The sequence below is a fragment of the Colobus angolensis genome, unplaced genomic scaffold (assembly GCF_000951035.1).
Source record: "Colobus angolensis palliatus isolate OR3802 unplaced genomic scaffold, Cang.pa_1.0 Scaffold14, whole genome shotgun sequence".
In the NCBI taxonomy this organism is placed as follows: Eukaryota; Metazoa; Chordata; class Mammalia; order Primates; family Cercopithecidae; genus Colobus; species Colobus angolensis.
The window spans coordinates 13,992,375-14,009,707 of NW_012114488.1; the positions used below are offsets into that span (position 1 = coordinate 13,992,375).

The 17,333-nt window shown below is 38.9% G+C and overlaps 1 protein-coding gene across 4 annotated transcripts in view; it reads left to right on the forward strand.

Moving 5' to 3' along the window:
* Positions 1-17,333, forward strand: part of PARK2 (parkin RBR E3 ubiquitin protein ligase) — a 1,410,476-nt gene that overhangs the window by 140,901 nt on the left and 1,252,242 nt on the right. The gene's annotated exons all lie outside the window — the stretch shown is intronic.

Consider the following 17,333-nt stretch of genomic DNA (forward strand, 5'->3'; position numbering starts at 1 on the left):
TACCCCATCTCTACTAAAAATACAAAAAGTAGCCGGGTATGATGGCACACATCTGTAGTCCCAGCTACTCGGGCGGCTGAGGCAGGAGGATTGCTTGAACCCGGGAGGCGGAGGTTGCAGTGAGCCAAGATCACACCACCGCACTCCAGGTTGGGCGATAGAGACTCAGTCTCAAAAAAAAAAAAACAAAAAAATCAGGAACAATTTTTTGTTGCCATGAGGTATATCATAGTTATGTTTCAGGTGATTTTCTGAAAGGTTGTTCAAAGAGAAAATAAACTCTAGGAAAGGAAGAGCTTAACCATAGCACAGGAAAAGCAGAAGGAAGTATTTCTACATAATATCCAAAAAATATCATGTTCAGTAACATCAGGAAGTATTTCAGGCTTTGACCGCTGTACTTTTTAGAATTAGCTTCATAGGAACAATTTGAGCATGTGAACATTCTGTAACTAACAGTGAACTTGGATGACATATTCATTTCATCCATTTTAAATTCCTCTAAGTGGTCTAGCTAATAAACTAGCCTATATAATTCAGTTATCATGCAAGTCACACATATTTTTGTTGCAGAAATGTATACGGAGTGAACAATGAAAGATTTTGAAGAATCAAAATATATTACAATAAAATCCAATTGAAGTAGACTTCAAACAGAAAGAAGAAGGCTGTAAAATGTCCAGATTTGTAAAAGGAACTTGTGGATGTATTTTTTTTTTTTTTTTTTTTGAGACGGAGTCTCGCTCTGTCGCCCAGGCTGGAGTGCAGTGGCGCGATCTCGGCTCACTGCAAACTCCGCCTCCAGGGTTCACGCCATTCTCCTGCCTCAGCCTCCCGAGTAGCTGGGACTACAGGCGCCCGCCACTTCGCCCGGCTAGTTTTTTGTATTTTTTTAGTAGAGACGGGGTTTCACCGTGTTAGCCAGGATGGTCTCGATCTCCTGACCTCGTGATCCGCCCGTCTCGGCCTCCCAAAGTGCTGGGATTACAGGCTTGAGCCACCGCGCCCGGCCAATGGATGTATTTTTTAAATTAATAATAGTAGATATCATATCATGAATTGAGATCCATTGGATATATTTAGAAGATTCTAAAATGTTTATTTAGAATGTTCAGTCTTTACATCTAAACTACATTTTTGTAATTATACATAAAGATAAAATACTGTTGATTGTACTTAAAGTATACAAAAGGCATGTGATTTTCTCAGAATTGTTTCATGAAGAATTTGAGCACAAAGGTTTAAGACTACTCTTCCAAAGGAGTGGGGTTTTTTTGTTTGTTTTTGAGACAGAGTCTTACTCTGTTGCCCAGGCTGGAGTGCAGTGGTATAATCTCTGCTCACTGCAACCTCCACCTCCTAGGTTCAAGTGATTCTCCTGCCTCAGCCTCCTGAGTAGCTGGGATTACAGGCACACACCACCACACACAGCTAGTTTTTGTATTTGTAGTAGAGACAGGTTTTCACCATGTTGGCCGGGCTGGTCTCAAACTCCGGGCCTCGAGTGATCCACCTGCCTTGGCCTCCCAGAGTGCTGGGATTACAGGTGTGAGCCACCGCACCTGGCCCAAAGGAGTGTTTTAATGGTTTGATTATTCTAGAATAAATTATCTAGAAACACAATTAACAAAAGTGACGTTAGCCTTTTTTAGTAGCTACCAAAATGTTCCTTTCTCTGCTAAAAGCTGTTCCTGTCCCTGCCCTATCCTGACTCTCTTTTGGGTATGACTGCCCTTGAGTTTGAGCCAGTTGCCCTTCCTCTGGGCCCGCTGGCTCCTGGTGCACAACCCTTCATAGCCTCATTATCTTCATATGTCTAGCTGCCAGCAAGCAACTTGGAGGCAAGAGATCTGGTCCAGAAACAAAATAGGCCCTTTGTTTGCTGAACTCAGTGGACCTGTATTGTGAGATTTCAGTGATAAACTGTACTATGTAAAGTCCAGAGAGATGATGCCATAGTTTCACATGAGGAATATACAAATAAAGTTTACAAGTTTGATGGGATGGCTTTCATTATTGATATTGATAGATTGTTTTCCAGATATGCAGCATTCCACCAAGGACTTCTCAGGTTCTTTTTGAAAGCACAAAATAGGCATGCCATCCAGTTGCAGATAATCAGTTTATTTATTTCACCTGTCATTGATTAGTGAACCTAAAATTTTCTGTTTCTTTCATATGCAACCAGTGATTCTAAAAAGATACCCAATTGCCCTTGATAGCTTTGCTGATTATACTTGCCTCTGGGCCTTGCTGACTTTACTTCTGTATTCCTGGGCTGTGCTCTTGTACTTCCTAATTAACCCCTAATTCTGCTTTGTATATAATTGCTTTCCACATTCAGATAGAAGAGTTTATGCTTTAGCTGACGTAGTATCCAGCAGCACTTGTCTGTCCTTGGTCTGGTTGTCATGATTTCACGTAGTGTCCTTCTGTACATGGTCTCTGTCTTGCATGTCTGTGATTGTTCAGAGGATTTAAAAGTTATGTCCTGTGGGTTTTGTAATTGTGATGTGTTAGCTGACTTTGGAAGTATGACATACATTCTGAGATCGCATTACATTTCTTCCTTTTACAGCTTGTACAGTTCACACATTAATTTTTTTCTTATAATAAAATATACTTTTAAAATTAATGTTGATTCTTTTCTCTATGTCCCACTCTTTTGATCCTTCTGAATCTTTTAAAACTTTTGTTAACATTTACATAAAGCTGTTGTGTCAAGGTTGAAGAGAACTACCTTGGTTTTATCTCTCCATCAAATAACCATATATCCAGTCTGTGTTATCTAATAAACAGGGCAAAAAGTGAACACACCTCTTTTGGCTGTATCTGTTTTACTCTTTGTAGATTCTGAAGCAGTGGTGTTTGGAGACAGGCAGGTGATAAGTCGGTAGGTACCTGATGAGCAGTTCCAATGATGATTGGCACGGTGCTGGACTGTACACATCCCCACAGAACCCAAACGGGGACAAGTAAGCAGACATTCATCGTAAAGCTGAATCTGAAGAGGATGCCAGAAAATGCATTCGTGAAACAAGTATTCATAAACTGTGTTTAATGAGTTCAAGGATAAATATATCCAATGGGATTAAAAATGGCTTACCTATTCCACAGAGCTGTTACAAGAATTAAATGAGGTCCTGGGCCAGCTGCAGTGGCTCACACCTGTAATCTTTGGGAGGCCGAGGCGGGCAAATCACTTGAGGTCAGGTGATTCTCCTGCCTGGCCAACCTAGTGAAGCCTCATCTCTACCGCAAACACAAAATTAGCTGGGCGTGGTGGTGAGCGCCTGTAATCCTAGCTACTCGGGAGGCTGAGGCACAAGAATCTCTTGAACCCGGGAGGTGGAGGTTGTGGTGAACCAGGATGGCACCATTGCACTCCAGCCTGGGAGACAGAGTGAGACAACATCTCAAAACAAACAAACAAATAAACAAAAAAATGAGGTTCTGGTTGTGAAAGCTCTTTGTAAACTGTGAAGTTGTATACTAACTGCTATTACTGGAATCTCTTCTTTTTCCTAACATGCCTTTTTTTAACATCACTATAACAAGTTTTTTCTAGCAGTTCAGTAGATATGAATTCGAATGTGGGTCAAAATATCACTAATTTTGATTATTATTACAAAGGAAATGGAGTACTTATTTCAGACTTGCTATATAATTGTCAAAATTGTTATCCTTCATTGTAGAAACATTTTAAATTACTGTAAGTTAGCTTAACTGAATTTTAACCTAAATTCTTAGTGTATTCAATACCTCAAGGTGAACCCCCTCCCACTCATTGTATTGATTGTGAAAAAAGCTTATATCTTAGGTGATATTTGGTATTAAAATTTTCAGAGTACACAGAAGAGATGAACATGAGTCTTTTTAAATGCTCCTTTTAGTCATTTTTTTTCTTCACAAGAATAATCTTACAATTGCATCATTTTAAAATACTTGATGTGATAGATGTCCTAAATGCCCTGACTTGATCATTACACATTCAATGCGCGTAACAACATATCACATGGACCCCGTAAATATGTACAACTCATATATCAATGAAAAATGTTTTAAATTTAATTTAAAAAAATTTTTTAAAGAGGATACTCGGCACTCAGCAAAGCAGAACACAACTTGTGGCCAGTTTAAGTGATACTAACAAAAATGTACCTTTAGTTTAAATGATACTAACAAAAATGTACCTATAAAGAAACACAAAGTTCTGATGTGACACTTACCAAAAAAAAAAACAAAAACAAAAAAGTATCATTCTTCTTGTGTATTCCTAGCTGTGTTTACCTACCTCTGTCCATTGCCTCTGTCCTTAAATTTGGAGCCATTTGTAAGGTTTCCTAACAACCGTTTGGAGCTTGTAGCCTAATCTCAGCCTGATGAATCTTGAGCACAGCCTGATGGCAAGGACTGCACCATTCAGGAATCTGGCTCCTGTTCCTTCAGAGAAGGGCCCCCCCCCACATGCCAGTGACCACCTGTGTCTATGATATCATCAGACCCTGTGACTATGAACTAGAGTAGCTCCTAAACTGAGAGGCTAGTTGATATGAGGCCTGGAGAGGATGGTCTGTGGGGCCAGCCATTCCCACGTTACCAGAATGATCATCATGAGGCTATTGTGTGCCCAGAAGATGTGCTCCTAACTGACATATTGCGTCTGTGCCGGGTCATGGCGGTGTTTTGTTTTTGTTTTGTTTTTTTCACCAATTCACTCATAATATAAAAGTATTCCAGAGTACTGATGAAAGCTTGACGAGTCTGTAGGTTATGTCAGTGTTTCTTATGGGTTTCATTGTGGCTTTCATTGTTTTCATTAGTCTTCATTAAGACTAGAACCAGCTGTCTATTTGTGATGTGTGCTTTAGTGAGACTGATTTAGATTGTAATCCCATTCAAGACTGGTGGACAGAAGATTCAGATGGAAAGTGGCAAGAAAGCTGCAAGATCAATGGATGCTTTGAAATATGTTGTACTAGCCACTCGTTTTCTGCTTTATTGGTTCACTGTCTTAATAAAAAAAGAAAGATGGCTAACTTTGCAGATAGATTAAGGTTGATATAAAGTTGGAATTAAGGCCATTTCTTTTACTTTTCGTTTAGTATGTTTATCAGCAGGTATTTAAAATTTTTCTCCTAAATATTTTCTTTTCATTTGGAAAAATAATCTGAATGGAAATTTTATGGTTTCAGAAGGTTAGTTATTATTTCTAAAATATATTACTATTAGACATGAACAATGAAAAGTCCTTTTTTATCCATATATATGAAAAATTCCATCATGAGCATTTATTACTTTGTTATTAAAAATGTGTAAATTTTAATTTAAAGAGAAGAAAGATAATTAAAGACATCTGGCACTTTTGGAGATAAAGCTCACGTGTGCTTACATGCACACACACATGTGAAAATTATGTCAAGTCAGAAAGTGGCTAATACATTTACTTGGTGTCTCATTTACAAATTATTTAATTTCCAACGAGTTAGCCCTTTTATTGAAATCCCTTAAGTGAGTTCAGTTCTTAAAGTGCTTACTTAATGCCTACTGTGTGCCCAATACTGTGCCAGATGCTGTGAGAGATATAAATATCAAGTACAGTATTACCATGACACAAACAGAAGCATAAAGCAATGTGTGAATATATGTTTATAAGGGTCAGGCAGGTTTTAAAGTGAGAAAACAGAGTTGCAAGACCAGATTTCTAGTAATGGTTAAAAGTATTGAATACAAATGCAAATATCAACAATAAGCCTAAGTGTATCTCTACTTTTAATATAAATGTTGCTGTTATGAGTATCTGGGAAGGCTTAGAACCACATTCATTATTATTTGGTTACACCATGAAATGATGTGTTTTGAATGCATTGCAAATAATCTGAAACACAGAAAAAATACATATTAAATTTTAAAAGTTAAATTTAAAGTTAAATGTTTAAAAAGACAAGACAAAAAAAAGTGTACTTATGAGTACAGCTGTTTAAACATATAGTCACTATCCTTCTTTTCCCAGAAGCGTGAATGAGGAAGAAAAATACTGGGAAGAAAGAAAGAAAAATGTAAACATGTCTTTGTTTATGGATGGTAGCAGCTATCGATGTTTTTTTTTTTTAAATTTCTTGTAACATTTTTGTATTTTTGAGAGAGAGAAAGAGAGAGAGAGAGAGATTGAAGATATTTATGATGAAACAAAGGAGAAAAAGGCAAAAAGTATAGTGGGGGTATTTTTAAAATCTGCGTAAGTATGACCCCATGTGAAATACCTCCAAGGGTATGTGTTTGTGTTGTTTTATGGCATAAGGGACTATGTAAAGAACACTAAAATTTGTAATAAAATAAAACATCACAGTCATACAGTTTGTCAGAAATCCCAGAATTTCAGCTGGAGCATAACAGTACAAGATAGATGAGCCATGGTGCCCAAAGGTGGGGTGCTTTGCAGGGAGAGGAGAGCTGGTGGGAGTGGAAGAGAGTGAGAGGATGTTGACCTCAGCTTTCATCCAGTCCACACTCATAGTGACAGTAATGACAGCTGCAACTTACTGAGCACCCACCACGTGCCAGGTGCCACCCAGGAGCTTGCTTTATGGCCCTGTGTGTTAATGGTGATGAAAAATGAGCTCTGCTCCAATAAAGCAAAGCAGGAGTGCACGGAGCACAGGGACATTGCCCGGGCATAGTGCCCATCTGGCTGGACAGTGTCACCAAGTTCCCATTTTCCTGGGAAACTCAGTTGTTTTTAGAAATCCTACTTTGGTATTGTTTGCTATTTTTGTTGGTGTTAATGTGAGGAATATTACATTCTAATCATCCTATTTCTTACTGAAACTTGGCCTTTCTCGCAGCAAAACTCACTTAGTTCAGCTGGGTGCCGCAGCGCACACCTGTGATCCCACCACTTTGGGAGGCTGAGGCAGGCGGATCACTCGAGATCAGGAGTTCAATACCAGCCTGGCCAACATGGTGAAACCCTGTCTTTACTAAAAATACAAAAATTAGTTAGGCATGGAGGCGCACACCTATAATCGCAGATACTTGGGAGGCTGAGGCAGGAGAATTGCTTGAACCCAAGAGGTGGAGGTTGCAATGAGCCAAGATAGTGCCACTGCACTCCAGCTTGGATGACAGATTGAGACTCCATGTAAAAAAAGAAAAAAAAAAGACTTCAAAAACTCACTTAGTTCAAATATGTTTATGTTGATATAGTAACTTTTTTCCCAAAGAAAATAGGAACATTTCTATTTATTTGTATTATTGAGAGCCAAGTTATGAGAGATGTGTAATCTCCTTGCAGCATAGATACATTTTGCTCTCCCTTTATTCTGCGTGATAATTCAAATGAGTGAAGGTTTCATTTTGCTAGTCAAGATTACTTTCTTTCTGTGCTTCTTTATGAGGAAAGTCATTTTGTAATCGTCAAGGAGGTTAATTTTGAATTCCTTAAAGGTAAATCATTGCAACCTAACTGATAGTCTATTATGCTTATATTTAATCACATATTATGCATGTATACTTATCAGATTAACCTATTCTTTGCATAACAACACAGTAATGTTTCTTTTAATTATGATTATTATATTATCATTAATATATGTATTGCCATTGTTCTTTAAGGGGGAAGGACTACCATTTGTTCCCGAGACTCTATGCTTTATTTTTGATAGTTGCTACCAGGTCAAGAAGTGGGACTAGTCTTTATGTCAGTGACAACTGTAACCCCAGGTTTTAATAAATGCTACTGTGGGCCGGGCGTGGTGCCTCACACCTGTAATCCCAGCACTTTGGGAGGCTGAGGCGGGCAGATCACCTGAGGTTGGGAGTTCGAGACCAGCCTGGCCAACATAGTGAAACCCTGTCTCTAATGAAAACACAATAATTAGCTGGGTGTGGTGGTGCACGCTTATAATCCCTGCTACTTGGGAGGCTGAGGCAGGAGAATCACCTGAACCTGGCACGCAGAGGTTGCAGTGAGCTGAGATCGCGCCACTACACTTCAGCCTGAGTAACAGAGTGAGACTCTATCTCAAAAAAACGAAAATAAAAATAAATGCTACTGTGTGCTTACTTTATGTTTTTATAAAAGCATTTTAATTAAATGTTTGTTAAAATGTACCTCTTTATTAAAATTGCCAAATGAACAAGTCACAGCCTTCTTCCCCTTGGATCTGGTGGTTTTCACTGTGCACATTACCTTTCACATGACCATTGGACTAAGAGAGCACTGTTGCCTGTGTCGTGTCTGCATTAGCAGGGCCTGCCACAGTGCCTGTCACGGGCATGTAAGGCAGTCAGTTGGTGTTGATTGAACTGAACTCATTTCTTTAATCAAGAACAAGTGTCTTCATTGCAAGCTTTAACAGTTCAGATATCTTTTGCCCTAATTTATTCTCTCTCTTTCTCTCTCTTTCTTTCTGTGTCCTTCAAACACATCTTATGTTTACAGAGCTGCTTCTTCTGTTTCAAGGAAAAAAGTAATCCATTTACTTGAATAGAAATGCTATTTGGCTCTTGATATTAGATTTAATATGTAGCAGCCGTCAAATTAAGACCTGGCTTGTAGCTCCTCGTGGTAGATTTCAAGTCCTGATTGCTGTGACTTTAACTCATAGTCATATTGGAGAGGATGGCACAGGACCTCTTTCTCTTCTGAGATTCCCAGGACACTTACTCACCAACCAGAACATGGTAATGGGGTGATAATGTGTCTCAGTCAGTAGCGTTCGTAGTATACCTTTGCCCTCTCCATGGACATATAAAGACGTATTTCTGACAGTCATAGCAGAACATTATAGTGGTTTCTCACAGATAGCATTAGCAGAGTATATTTTAGGAATTAATGCTAACTATTGAAACACAATAACTTCTGAAATGCCAATATCAGCATATTATCAAATCTAGATACTTATAATGCTTTATCACAGAGTTAGAAGGAGGTATTTTACATTATCATGACATTCCCGAAGGCACCTCCTTTTAATTTTGTGGACTGAACTTATATACAACTTTCCCCTTCTTACCCAGTACATAGGATCAGGCTAATTGGGGGTGAATCCTGGCTCCTCTGCTTGGTGCCTTGGTGACACTGAGGCAGTTACTTATCCTATGGAAACCCAGCTTTTGCTTTTGTAATATTGGAGATGATATTAAACCAAGATTATAAGGTTGATGTGTTAAATACTGTAAATTGGCCAGGCACGGTAGCTCACGCCTATAATCCCATCACTTTGGGAGGCCCAGGTGGGTGGATCACCTGAGGTCAGGAGTTTGAGACCAGCCTGACTAACATGAAACCCTGTTTGCACTAAAAACACACAAAAAATTAGCCGGGCATGGTGGCGCATGCCTGTAATCCCAGCTACTCGGGAGGCTGAGGCGGGAGATGGCTTGAACCCAGGAGGGGGAGGTTGCAGTGAGCGGAGATCACACCATTGCACTCCAGCTTGGGCAACAAGAGCAAAACTCCATCTCAAAAAAAAAAATAATAATAATAATAATAATGTAAGTCTATGAAATACTCAGTGTATTTACCCTGAAATGTGAAAACAAAAATAATTACCAACATTTACTGAGCATTTGTTATATCTTTTAATCATTCATATGTAAACATGTAAATAATTGCTAACAGGAAATAAGAGAAGAATAAAATTGTGACAGGTTGAAGAATGTTTGTAAACACTAATCCCTGCATGACTCTTGGGAGAATTTGAGTAAATATCTATGGAATAAATGAATGGAGTCAGAGAATTTTCCAGAATATAGGAATTGGGTGGAATTAGAAGAACTAAATGCAGTCAGCAGGTGACGGGAGAAATGTGGTGTGTAAGGGGAGTTAGTGTCTGTCAGAGGAAGCGGCCCCCATAACCACTCAGTTTTAGATATGCTTAAATGTTTACTGTGATTGGATATTAATTTTATTTTAGAGTACCCTCTGAGGTAAAAGTAGTTATGATAAAAATAAAAGTTAATTTCTAATATAGTCCACGAAAGGTATTTATAGGCCAGGTGCGGTGGCTCATGCCTCTAACCCCAGTACTTTGGGAGGCTGAGGCGGGTGGATCACAAGGTCAGAAGTTTGAGACCAGCCTGGCCAAGATGGTGAAACCCAGTCTCTACTAAAAATGCAGAAATTAGCTGGGCACGGTGGTGGATGCCTGTAATCTCAGCTACTCGGGAGGCTGAGGCAGGAGAATCACTTGAACCCAGGAGGCGGAGGGTGCAGTGAGCCGAACCATTGCACTCCAGCCTGGGTGACAGAGTAAGACTCCATCTCAAAAAAAAAAAAAAAATGCAGAAATTAGCTGGGCACGGTGGTGGATGCCTGTAATCTCAGCTACTCGGGAGGCTGAGGCAGGAGAATCACTTGAACCCGGGAGGCGGAGGGTGCAGTGAGCCGAACCATTGCACTCCAGCCTGGGTGACAGAGTAAGACTCCATCTCAAAAAAAAAAAAAAAAAAAGGAAAAAAACCCAGAAAGGTATTTGTTGAATTGGTCTTGAAAAGTTAACTTGAATAACTTTGACACTGTTTCTGAAAATGCATTTATAGGATATGCCCACAATTCATTGTATGGCTGGCTTTTTTTCCTTACTAATTTAGAAAGCTGGAAAATCATGATATTCAGACATACATTAATGAATTTTTTGCTTGTGATTCACCTTCTGACTCCTGGATCCAGGAGCAAGGGGAATTATTCTGATTATTTTTCCCTGGCTAGACTTTGAAATACCCTGTCTCTAATCAGTAGCAGCTATGCTTAAATTCTTTTTAGGGGCAAGGCAGGAATTCTAATTTTTCTAAATGTACAGAGTGCCCCTCTCAGCAATTGACTTTGTTTATTGACTAATGACAGATTTTCCCTTGTGTTGGTTAAGAATGACTTTAAAGGTATGTCAGATAATGTTTTGTGTACAGTGTTCTATGTTCTCTGTCCTGGCATATGTAAATATAGTCAGTCTCAGCCAGAAAACCACATTTAAAACTCCGAGGACTTCAGTAAGACAGCAGAGATTTCCAAAGGCTTCAGAAGATTAGTGGTGGGTTATATTTTTGTATGGCTTTTCTGAGGGTTGTTTTATTTTCGTTTTTAAATTTTTTCTTTATAGGATAATTTGTTAATTGGTAAATTTTTTCATTTGAATGGCGGAAGTCCTTAATTGTGCTCTTGGAGAGTTTATGAGTCTTGCTACTTGCAGAGAGGGATAACTCTTTAGAATGGCTGCCCTCTGGGAGAGGGAAAGCATAAACAGAGAGATGCTGAGTCATAGAGCATTACTAAATCAACACATTAATCTCAGGAATCATTGTTGGATTCATCAGTGGAAAATGATTCTACCACTTAAGGAAAGCCTTCAGGAATATATATCCTGTTCTCCCCCCACCAGCCAGCTCTTTCGGATACGAGAGTATTATATTCACAAGTGGAGTTTTTGTTTGTTTATCAACTCTAGGAATGAAAAAGCCATGATTCACAAAGAATTTCTTGCGGTGTTTCTGTCCTTGCTGGTCACTTCAGAAGCTAACTCTAAACCCTAAACCTCTTTCTAGCCTTTGCCACATAGAATGGTCATTGTCTTAGTGCATTTATGCTGCTATAACAGAATATCACAGACTAGGTAAATTGCAAGGAACAGAAATGTATTGACCCACTCTTCTGGAGGCTGGGAAGTCTAAGATCAAGGTGCCAGCAGGTTTTGTGTCTAGTAAGGTCCTTCTCTTCTTCTAAAATGGCACCTTGTGTGCTGTGTCCTCCTGAGGGGGGGATCAAAGAGGCTTCAAATGGCAGAGGCAAGGGGGCCGAGAGACAAAAAGGCATACCACTTACCCTTTTATAATGGTATTAATCCCATCGCCTTGGAGATTATCGCCCTATCCCCTCCCAAAAGTCCTACCTCCTATCACTGTCACAATGGCAACCAAATTTCAAGATGAATTTTGAAGGGGACAGACATGTAAGCCATAGCAATCACATTTTCATAAACCCTATCTTTCCATATAGCAAGGAGGTATATAGCAAAGTAAAAATTTAAAGGCTTATTTTCCTTGCTGCTGAATTTAATATCATGTGTTATAATTCAGAGTCATGGAAGGTACAATGTAAAAACCAGCTGGTAAGTTTTTAGAGACCCACTGAGTACCGAGCACCGTGGAAAGTCTTCTGTGGTATTCAAAAGCTTAAGATAAAAACAAACCATTTAACCATTAAGCTTGGACCCTGTTCATTAAAATGCAAAGAGAGCTGAGTTTAAGAGCTTGGTAACTTGGGTTTTAAGAGGAATAAAGCACTGCAGATATTATCATGCAAATTTGAACTTGAACTTGGTCCTAGAAATAAATTTCTATTCATAACTCCATCTTTTCTTTCAGAGACCCTTAGACTATCTATATGACAGGATAAACTGTGTTAACACAGAAATGCAGGCACCATAATCAGGATATTTTATCCTCAGTATCCTTAACTCTTGAAACTGCAATAACTGGATGATACAGAACATTTATTCAGCTTTCTTATGTACAAAGTCACGTGGATAAACATTCTCATTCCAGTATATTTTGTTTTCCATTTTAAAAATATTTAGCACTTGTTTTTATACGCTTTAGGATCTATAAAGCAGTGAGAACGGAAGAAGGACAGGATTCCTCCTGCAAGGCATCCTTTGCATACATAATCTTGGACTTCTCTGCTTTCAGTGCTGTCTTCTCAGATGGATATGTAATGTGTGAAATGCTTAATAATGTCATCAAAGAGATTTATATGTTTATCTATGTTTTGCAGATAAGAGACTTAACCACAGGGAATTTAAATGACTGAGTGGTTAGCACTCTGCATTTGGAAATAATTCAAATTTTTATCTAAGTCTGTTTAAATTTTTGGCTCTTATTGCCCTTTGTGAGAGAGGTCATGTGAGAGATTCCCCCTCTCCTTGTTGAGTTTTTGGGGTCTACTTTTGCATCTTGGTTTTGACCAGCCTTCTCATAACTATATTCTAAAAATAAATTAGGGGAAAATGTGCAGATAGTTCAGTTAAGTAATTTACTTTACCTAATTCTATTAGTTGAGAAAAACTCTTAAAATCTAAGTTAAATATATATATTTTGAGACAGAGTTTCACTCTTGTTGCCCAGGCTGGAGTGCAGTAGTGGCTTACTGCAACCTCTGCCTCCTGGGTTCAAGTGATTCTCCTGCCTCAACCTCGAGTAGGTGGAATTACAGTCGCCTGTCACTACATCTGGCTAATTTTTGTATTTTTAGTAGAGATGGGATTTTGCCATGTTGGCCAGGCTGGTCTCGAACTCCTGACCTCAGGTGATCTGTCTGCCTTTGCCTCCCAAAGTGCTGGGATTACAGGCTTGAGCCACCGCGCCTGGCCTAAGTTAAATATTTATCTTTGTATATGAAGTTCTACAAATTCTTTATGTAAGTCATTCCATGGGAAAATTAGAAATTGGTTTCCTTTTCTTGTTGGACCATGACACTGGTGAACTAGGAATTTAATATTCATTTCCACTTTTTCATTAATTGCCATATAACTACCTTGAATATTTTACTATTCATTCTAAGTTAAATAATCTTTCAAAATCTCTCCCGAAAAGTAAATCGCTTATGAATGAATGTGTCCCTTTTGACCTTCACTTAACCTCTTTTATCTCAGATGCTTGGTATTCTTTTGGGGAAAGGAAAGCAAATTTATATTAGTATCAGTTCTCCTTTTAATACATTCAATCTTTTTATTAGCCTTGTGACAGTATCTTAACTTAGTGGTGACACCCTCATTGAACCTGCTGTGGCACTTTTGACTCTTTCTCAGAAGAGTGGTTTCTAGCATTGACTCCATTCTGGTACCCAAGGAGCCTGGAATATTAATGTTTTCTCAGTTCAGCAAGTATGCTTGACATTACATGGTATTTTTAGTACATACCACTGAATCATGTCTGTCTTAGACTTTGGGGTGAGGGGTGTGTCTGAAGAAGTAGGAAAGGCGTTATACACTCAGCAAGCCCTCAGGATTCTACAGCAGAGGTAGCACTGATGGAGCCTCAGATTGGTGAGCCTGCTGAGAGTCTGTGCCCAGCTCCTTGCTGTTTGTGTGCTTCCACATATAAACAGTGTAGCTCAAGATCTCTGTGGGAAAGGGGCCTTGCCTAATTACCTCCCTTGATGTGTTGTCCAACATAGTTCATGGACCTTCTCACATCCAGATGAATTTCATAAAACATTTTCTTGCCTGTTCCTGACATTTGCTGGGGGGCCTCCTGCAGATTGTCTTTTTTTCTCTCTCTCTTTGCCATTGTTATCCTCCTAATACAGGTCCCTGTCACCCCGTGCTAGATTTGGTCACACCTAAATTGCTCCCAATTCTCAGGCCCTCCTTGAAGTTATTTTCTTTACTTTTTTTTTTTCTCGAGACAGGGTCTTGCTTTGTAGCCCAGGCTGGAGTGCAGTGGTGCAATCACTGCTCAGTGAAACCTCCACCTTCCTGGGCTCATGTGATCCTCCTACCTCAGCCTCCCAAGTAGCCAGGACTACAGGCATGTGCCACCACACCTGGCTAATCTTTTTAATTTTTTTGTAGAGATGGGGTTCCACCATGTTAGCCAGGCTGGTCTCAAACTCCTGGGTTCAAGCCGTCTGCTTGCCTGTCTCCCAAGTGCTGGGATTACAGGCATGAGCCACTGTGTGCAGCCAATGTTGTTTTCAGAGCACCATCTGATACCGTGGTTCCCTGTCACTGAAAGTCCAGTGTCTTCTAACTGTCATATGAACTCCAAACTCTTTAGGCCACCTCACATCTGTGGGACTAGATCTTAAAAGGAGTTGTATTATACTGAGAATATTCTCTAAAATAATGAGAACTTTCGTGATAGGTCATGTTTAATCAATTCAGCAAACTCTTGTGGGGAATCTGTTGTGGGGTATCACCCATCTGGGGAGGTTCTGTGTGTGTGTCGGCAAGAAAACAGGGCATTCCACAAGAAGCTGAGTCTGCTAGAGAAGACAGACATGTCAACAGACATTTGTAAGATAAGCCCAGTAATTGTGTGTGTGAACGTGTGTGTATAAATCTGTGTGTGTTGAATTTTTATATGTTTGTAAATGTGTGTGAATGTGTGTGTTTCAATCTGTGTGATTTTGTATGTGTGAATTTGTGTGTGTACATGTGTGTGAATCTGTGTATCTGTGTGTGTGAGTTTGTGTAAATCTGTGAATTTGTGGGTGTGTATGTGTATATCTGTGTGTGGGTGAATCTGTGCATGTGTGACCTTGTGTGTGTAAATCTATGTGTGTGAATCTGGATATGTGTGTGAAAGTGTGTGTGAGAATCTGTGTGTGAATCTGTATGTGTGAACTTTGTGTGTAAATCTGTGTGAGTCTCGATATGTGTGTGAAAGAGTGTGTGTGTGTGTGCATGAACTTGTTGCGTGTAGATTTTGTCCACTGAAGGATGTTGAGGCACCCTCCACTACAGTGATTAGGAGTCACTAGAGATGAGGTGATTAGATTGGGTCTTGAAGGAGTATTGGGTCTGAGTATTTGCTGGGCATGGAAGATAAAAGATTTGAAAAATCATTCTAAGTAGAGGAATCAGCATGTTTAACGTCATATTATTGAAACTAAGTGACAGATTCGATGGACTGGGAGTTGCAGGATTGGAAGAAGGGGCACACAGCAATGACAGGCTTTGATTTATTTTTCCAGGAAAAGGCTCAACATTCATTTGCTATGTCAAAGAAGAATATGTAACATAAGATTTTAAAAGATAGGAAAAATTGGGCTGAAATTGTTTTGTAGGGTGATGACTAAAGAAACATATGTGGGTAAATAAACTTTTTGAATAAGAATTGAAGGCCAGGATGTTTTTCTATCTTATGGTGTTTAAGTTACTTTTGTGTCAACCTTGAACTTTTGGAGCTTAAGTTCATTTACTTTTAGTAAAATTTGTTTTCCTTTTTCTAAGAAAAAAATAGGACATAAGTTAGACTTAAATGGGATTTTTTTTAAGATAAAATAGCTCTTAGAAATTTTGCATTTTGATGAGATGAATTTAAATGAACCAAATGCAATCAAATGAACAGCCCTTAAAATATACTATGTGTGAAAAATCAAATCAAAAATGCTTAGAGCAAAACATTTAAGGCTTTATTATATTGAAACCATTTGAAAAGTATATTCTAAATGATGAACAAATAGAATATGTGATCAGGTTTTATAATTTAACACTGACTTCCCTCTTTTCCATGGTTGTATTCTTTTCCTGTTTTATATACAGTTTTCCTAAATACATTGTCCTCAAAACAGACATTTAAAATAGTATTGCTGTTTCATTATGAGAAATATTTATACTCTTTGTTTAAATATGTATGTAATCTAGAAACATTTAAAAAGGATAATTAATTTCACATACCCAGCCCCAGACTGTTAAACTTCTGTTGCAAAGTCCACTGAGGCCATTTTAGCCATGCGCATATATGCACACACACATGCCCTTTTATAGCATGCTTTTAATACTTTATATTTAATACATGTAATTTTCTTATATTTAATTAAAAGAGGCTTAAACTATATATATGTTTGTATATATCACATAGTTTTGTACACGTTTTTCACTTAATACCATTAATATCTTGGTTGTGGATTACTGTTTTTGATGGCTAAATATTATTTTAATTTGTCCAAATATTTCCTCCTGATAAACCCCTGTGAGTTGAATTGCTGATTCAGAGAACGTCGATATTTCAGCCTTTGAAAGGGTTTTTATGTTCCCATCATCAGTGGTTGTAAGTGCATATGTTTGCAGACCCTCATCAATATTGAAGTTAGCTTCCTTTCAATCATTTTTGCCAATTGTATTTATTTAGTTTTTAAATTTTTAAAAATTAATCATAGTTTTTTTGAGACAGAGTCTCACTCTGTTGCCTGGGCTGGACTGCATTGGTGTGATCACAGCTCACTGAAACCTTGATCTCCTGGGCTCCAGTGATCCTCTCACCTCAGCTTCTCGAGTAGCTGGGACTACAGGCATGCACCATCATGCCTGGCTAAATTTTTTAGTTTTAGTGGAAACAGATCCTTGCTATGTTACTGAAGCTGGTCTCAAACCCCTGGTCTCAAGTGATCCTTCTGTCTTGACTTCCTACAGTGCTGAGATTACAGGTGAGCCACTGTGCCTGGCCCATTTTTGCCATTTTATTTTATTTTTATTTTTATTTATTTTGAGACAGAGTCTTGCTCTGTTGCCTAGGCTGGAGTGCCGTAGCACGATCTCGGTTCACTGCAACCTCCGCCACCTGGGTTCAAGCAATTCTCCTGCCTCAGCCTCCTGAGTAGCTGGGATTAC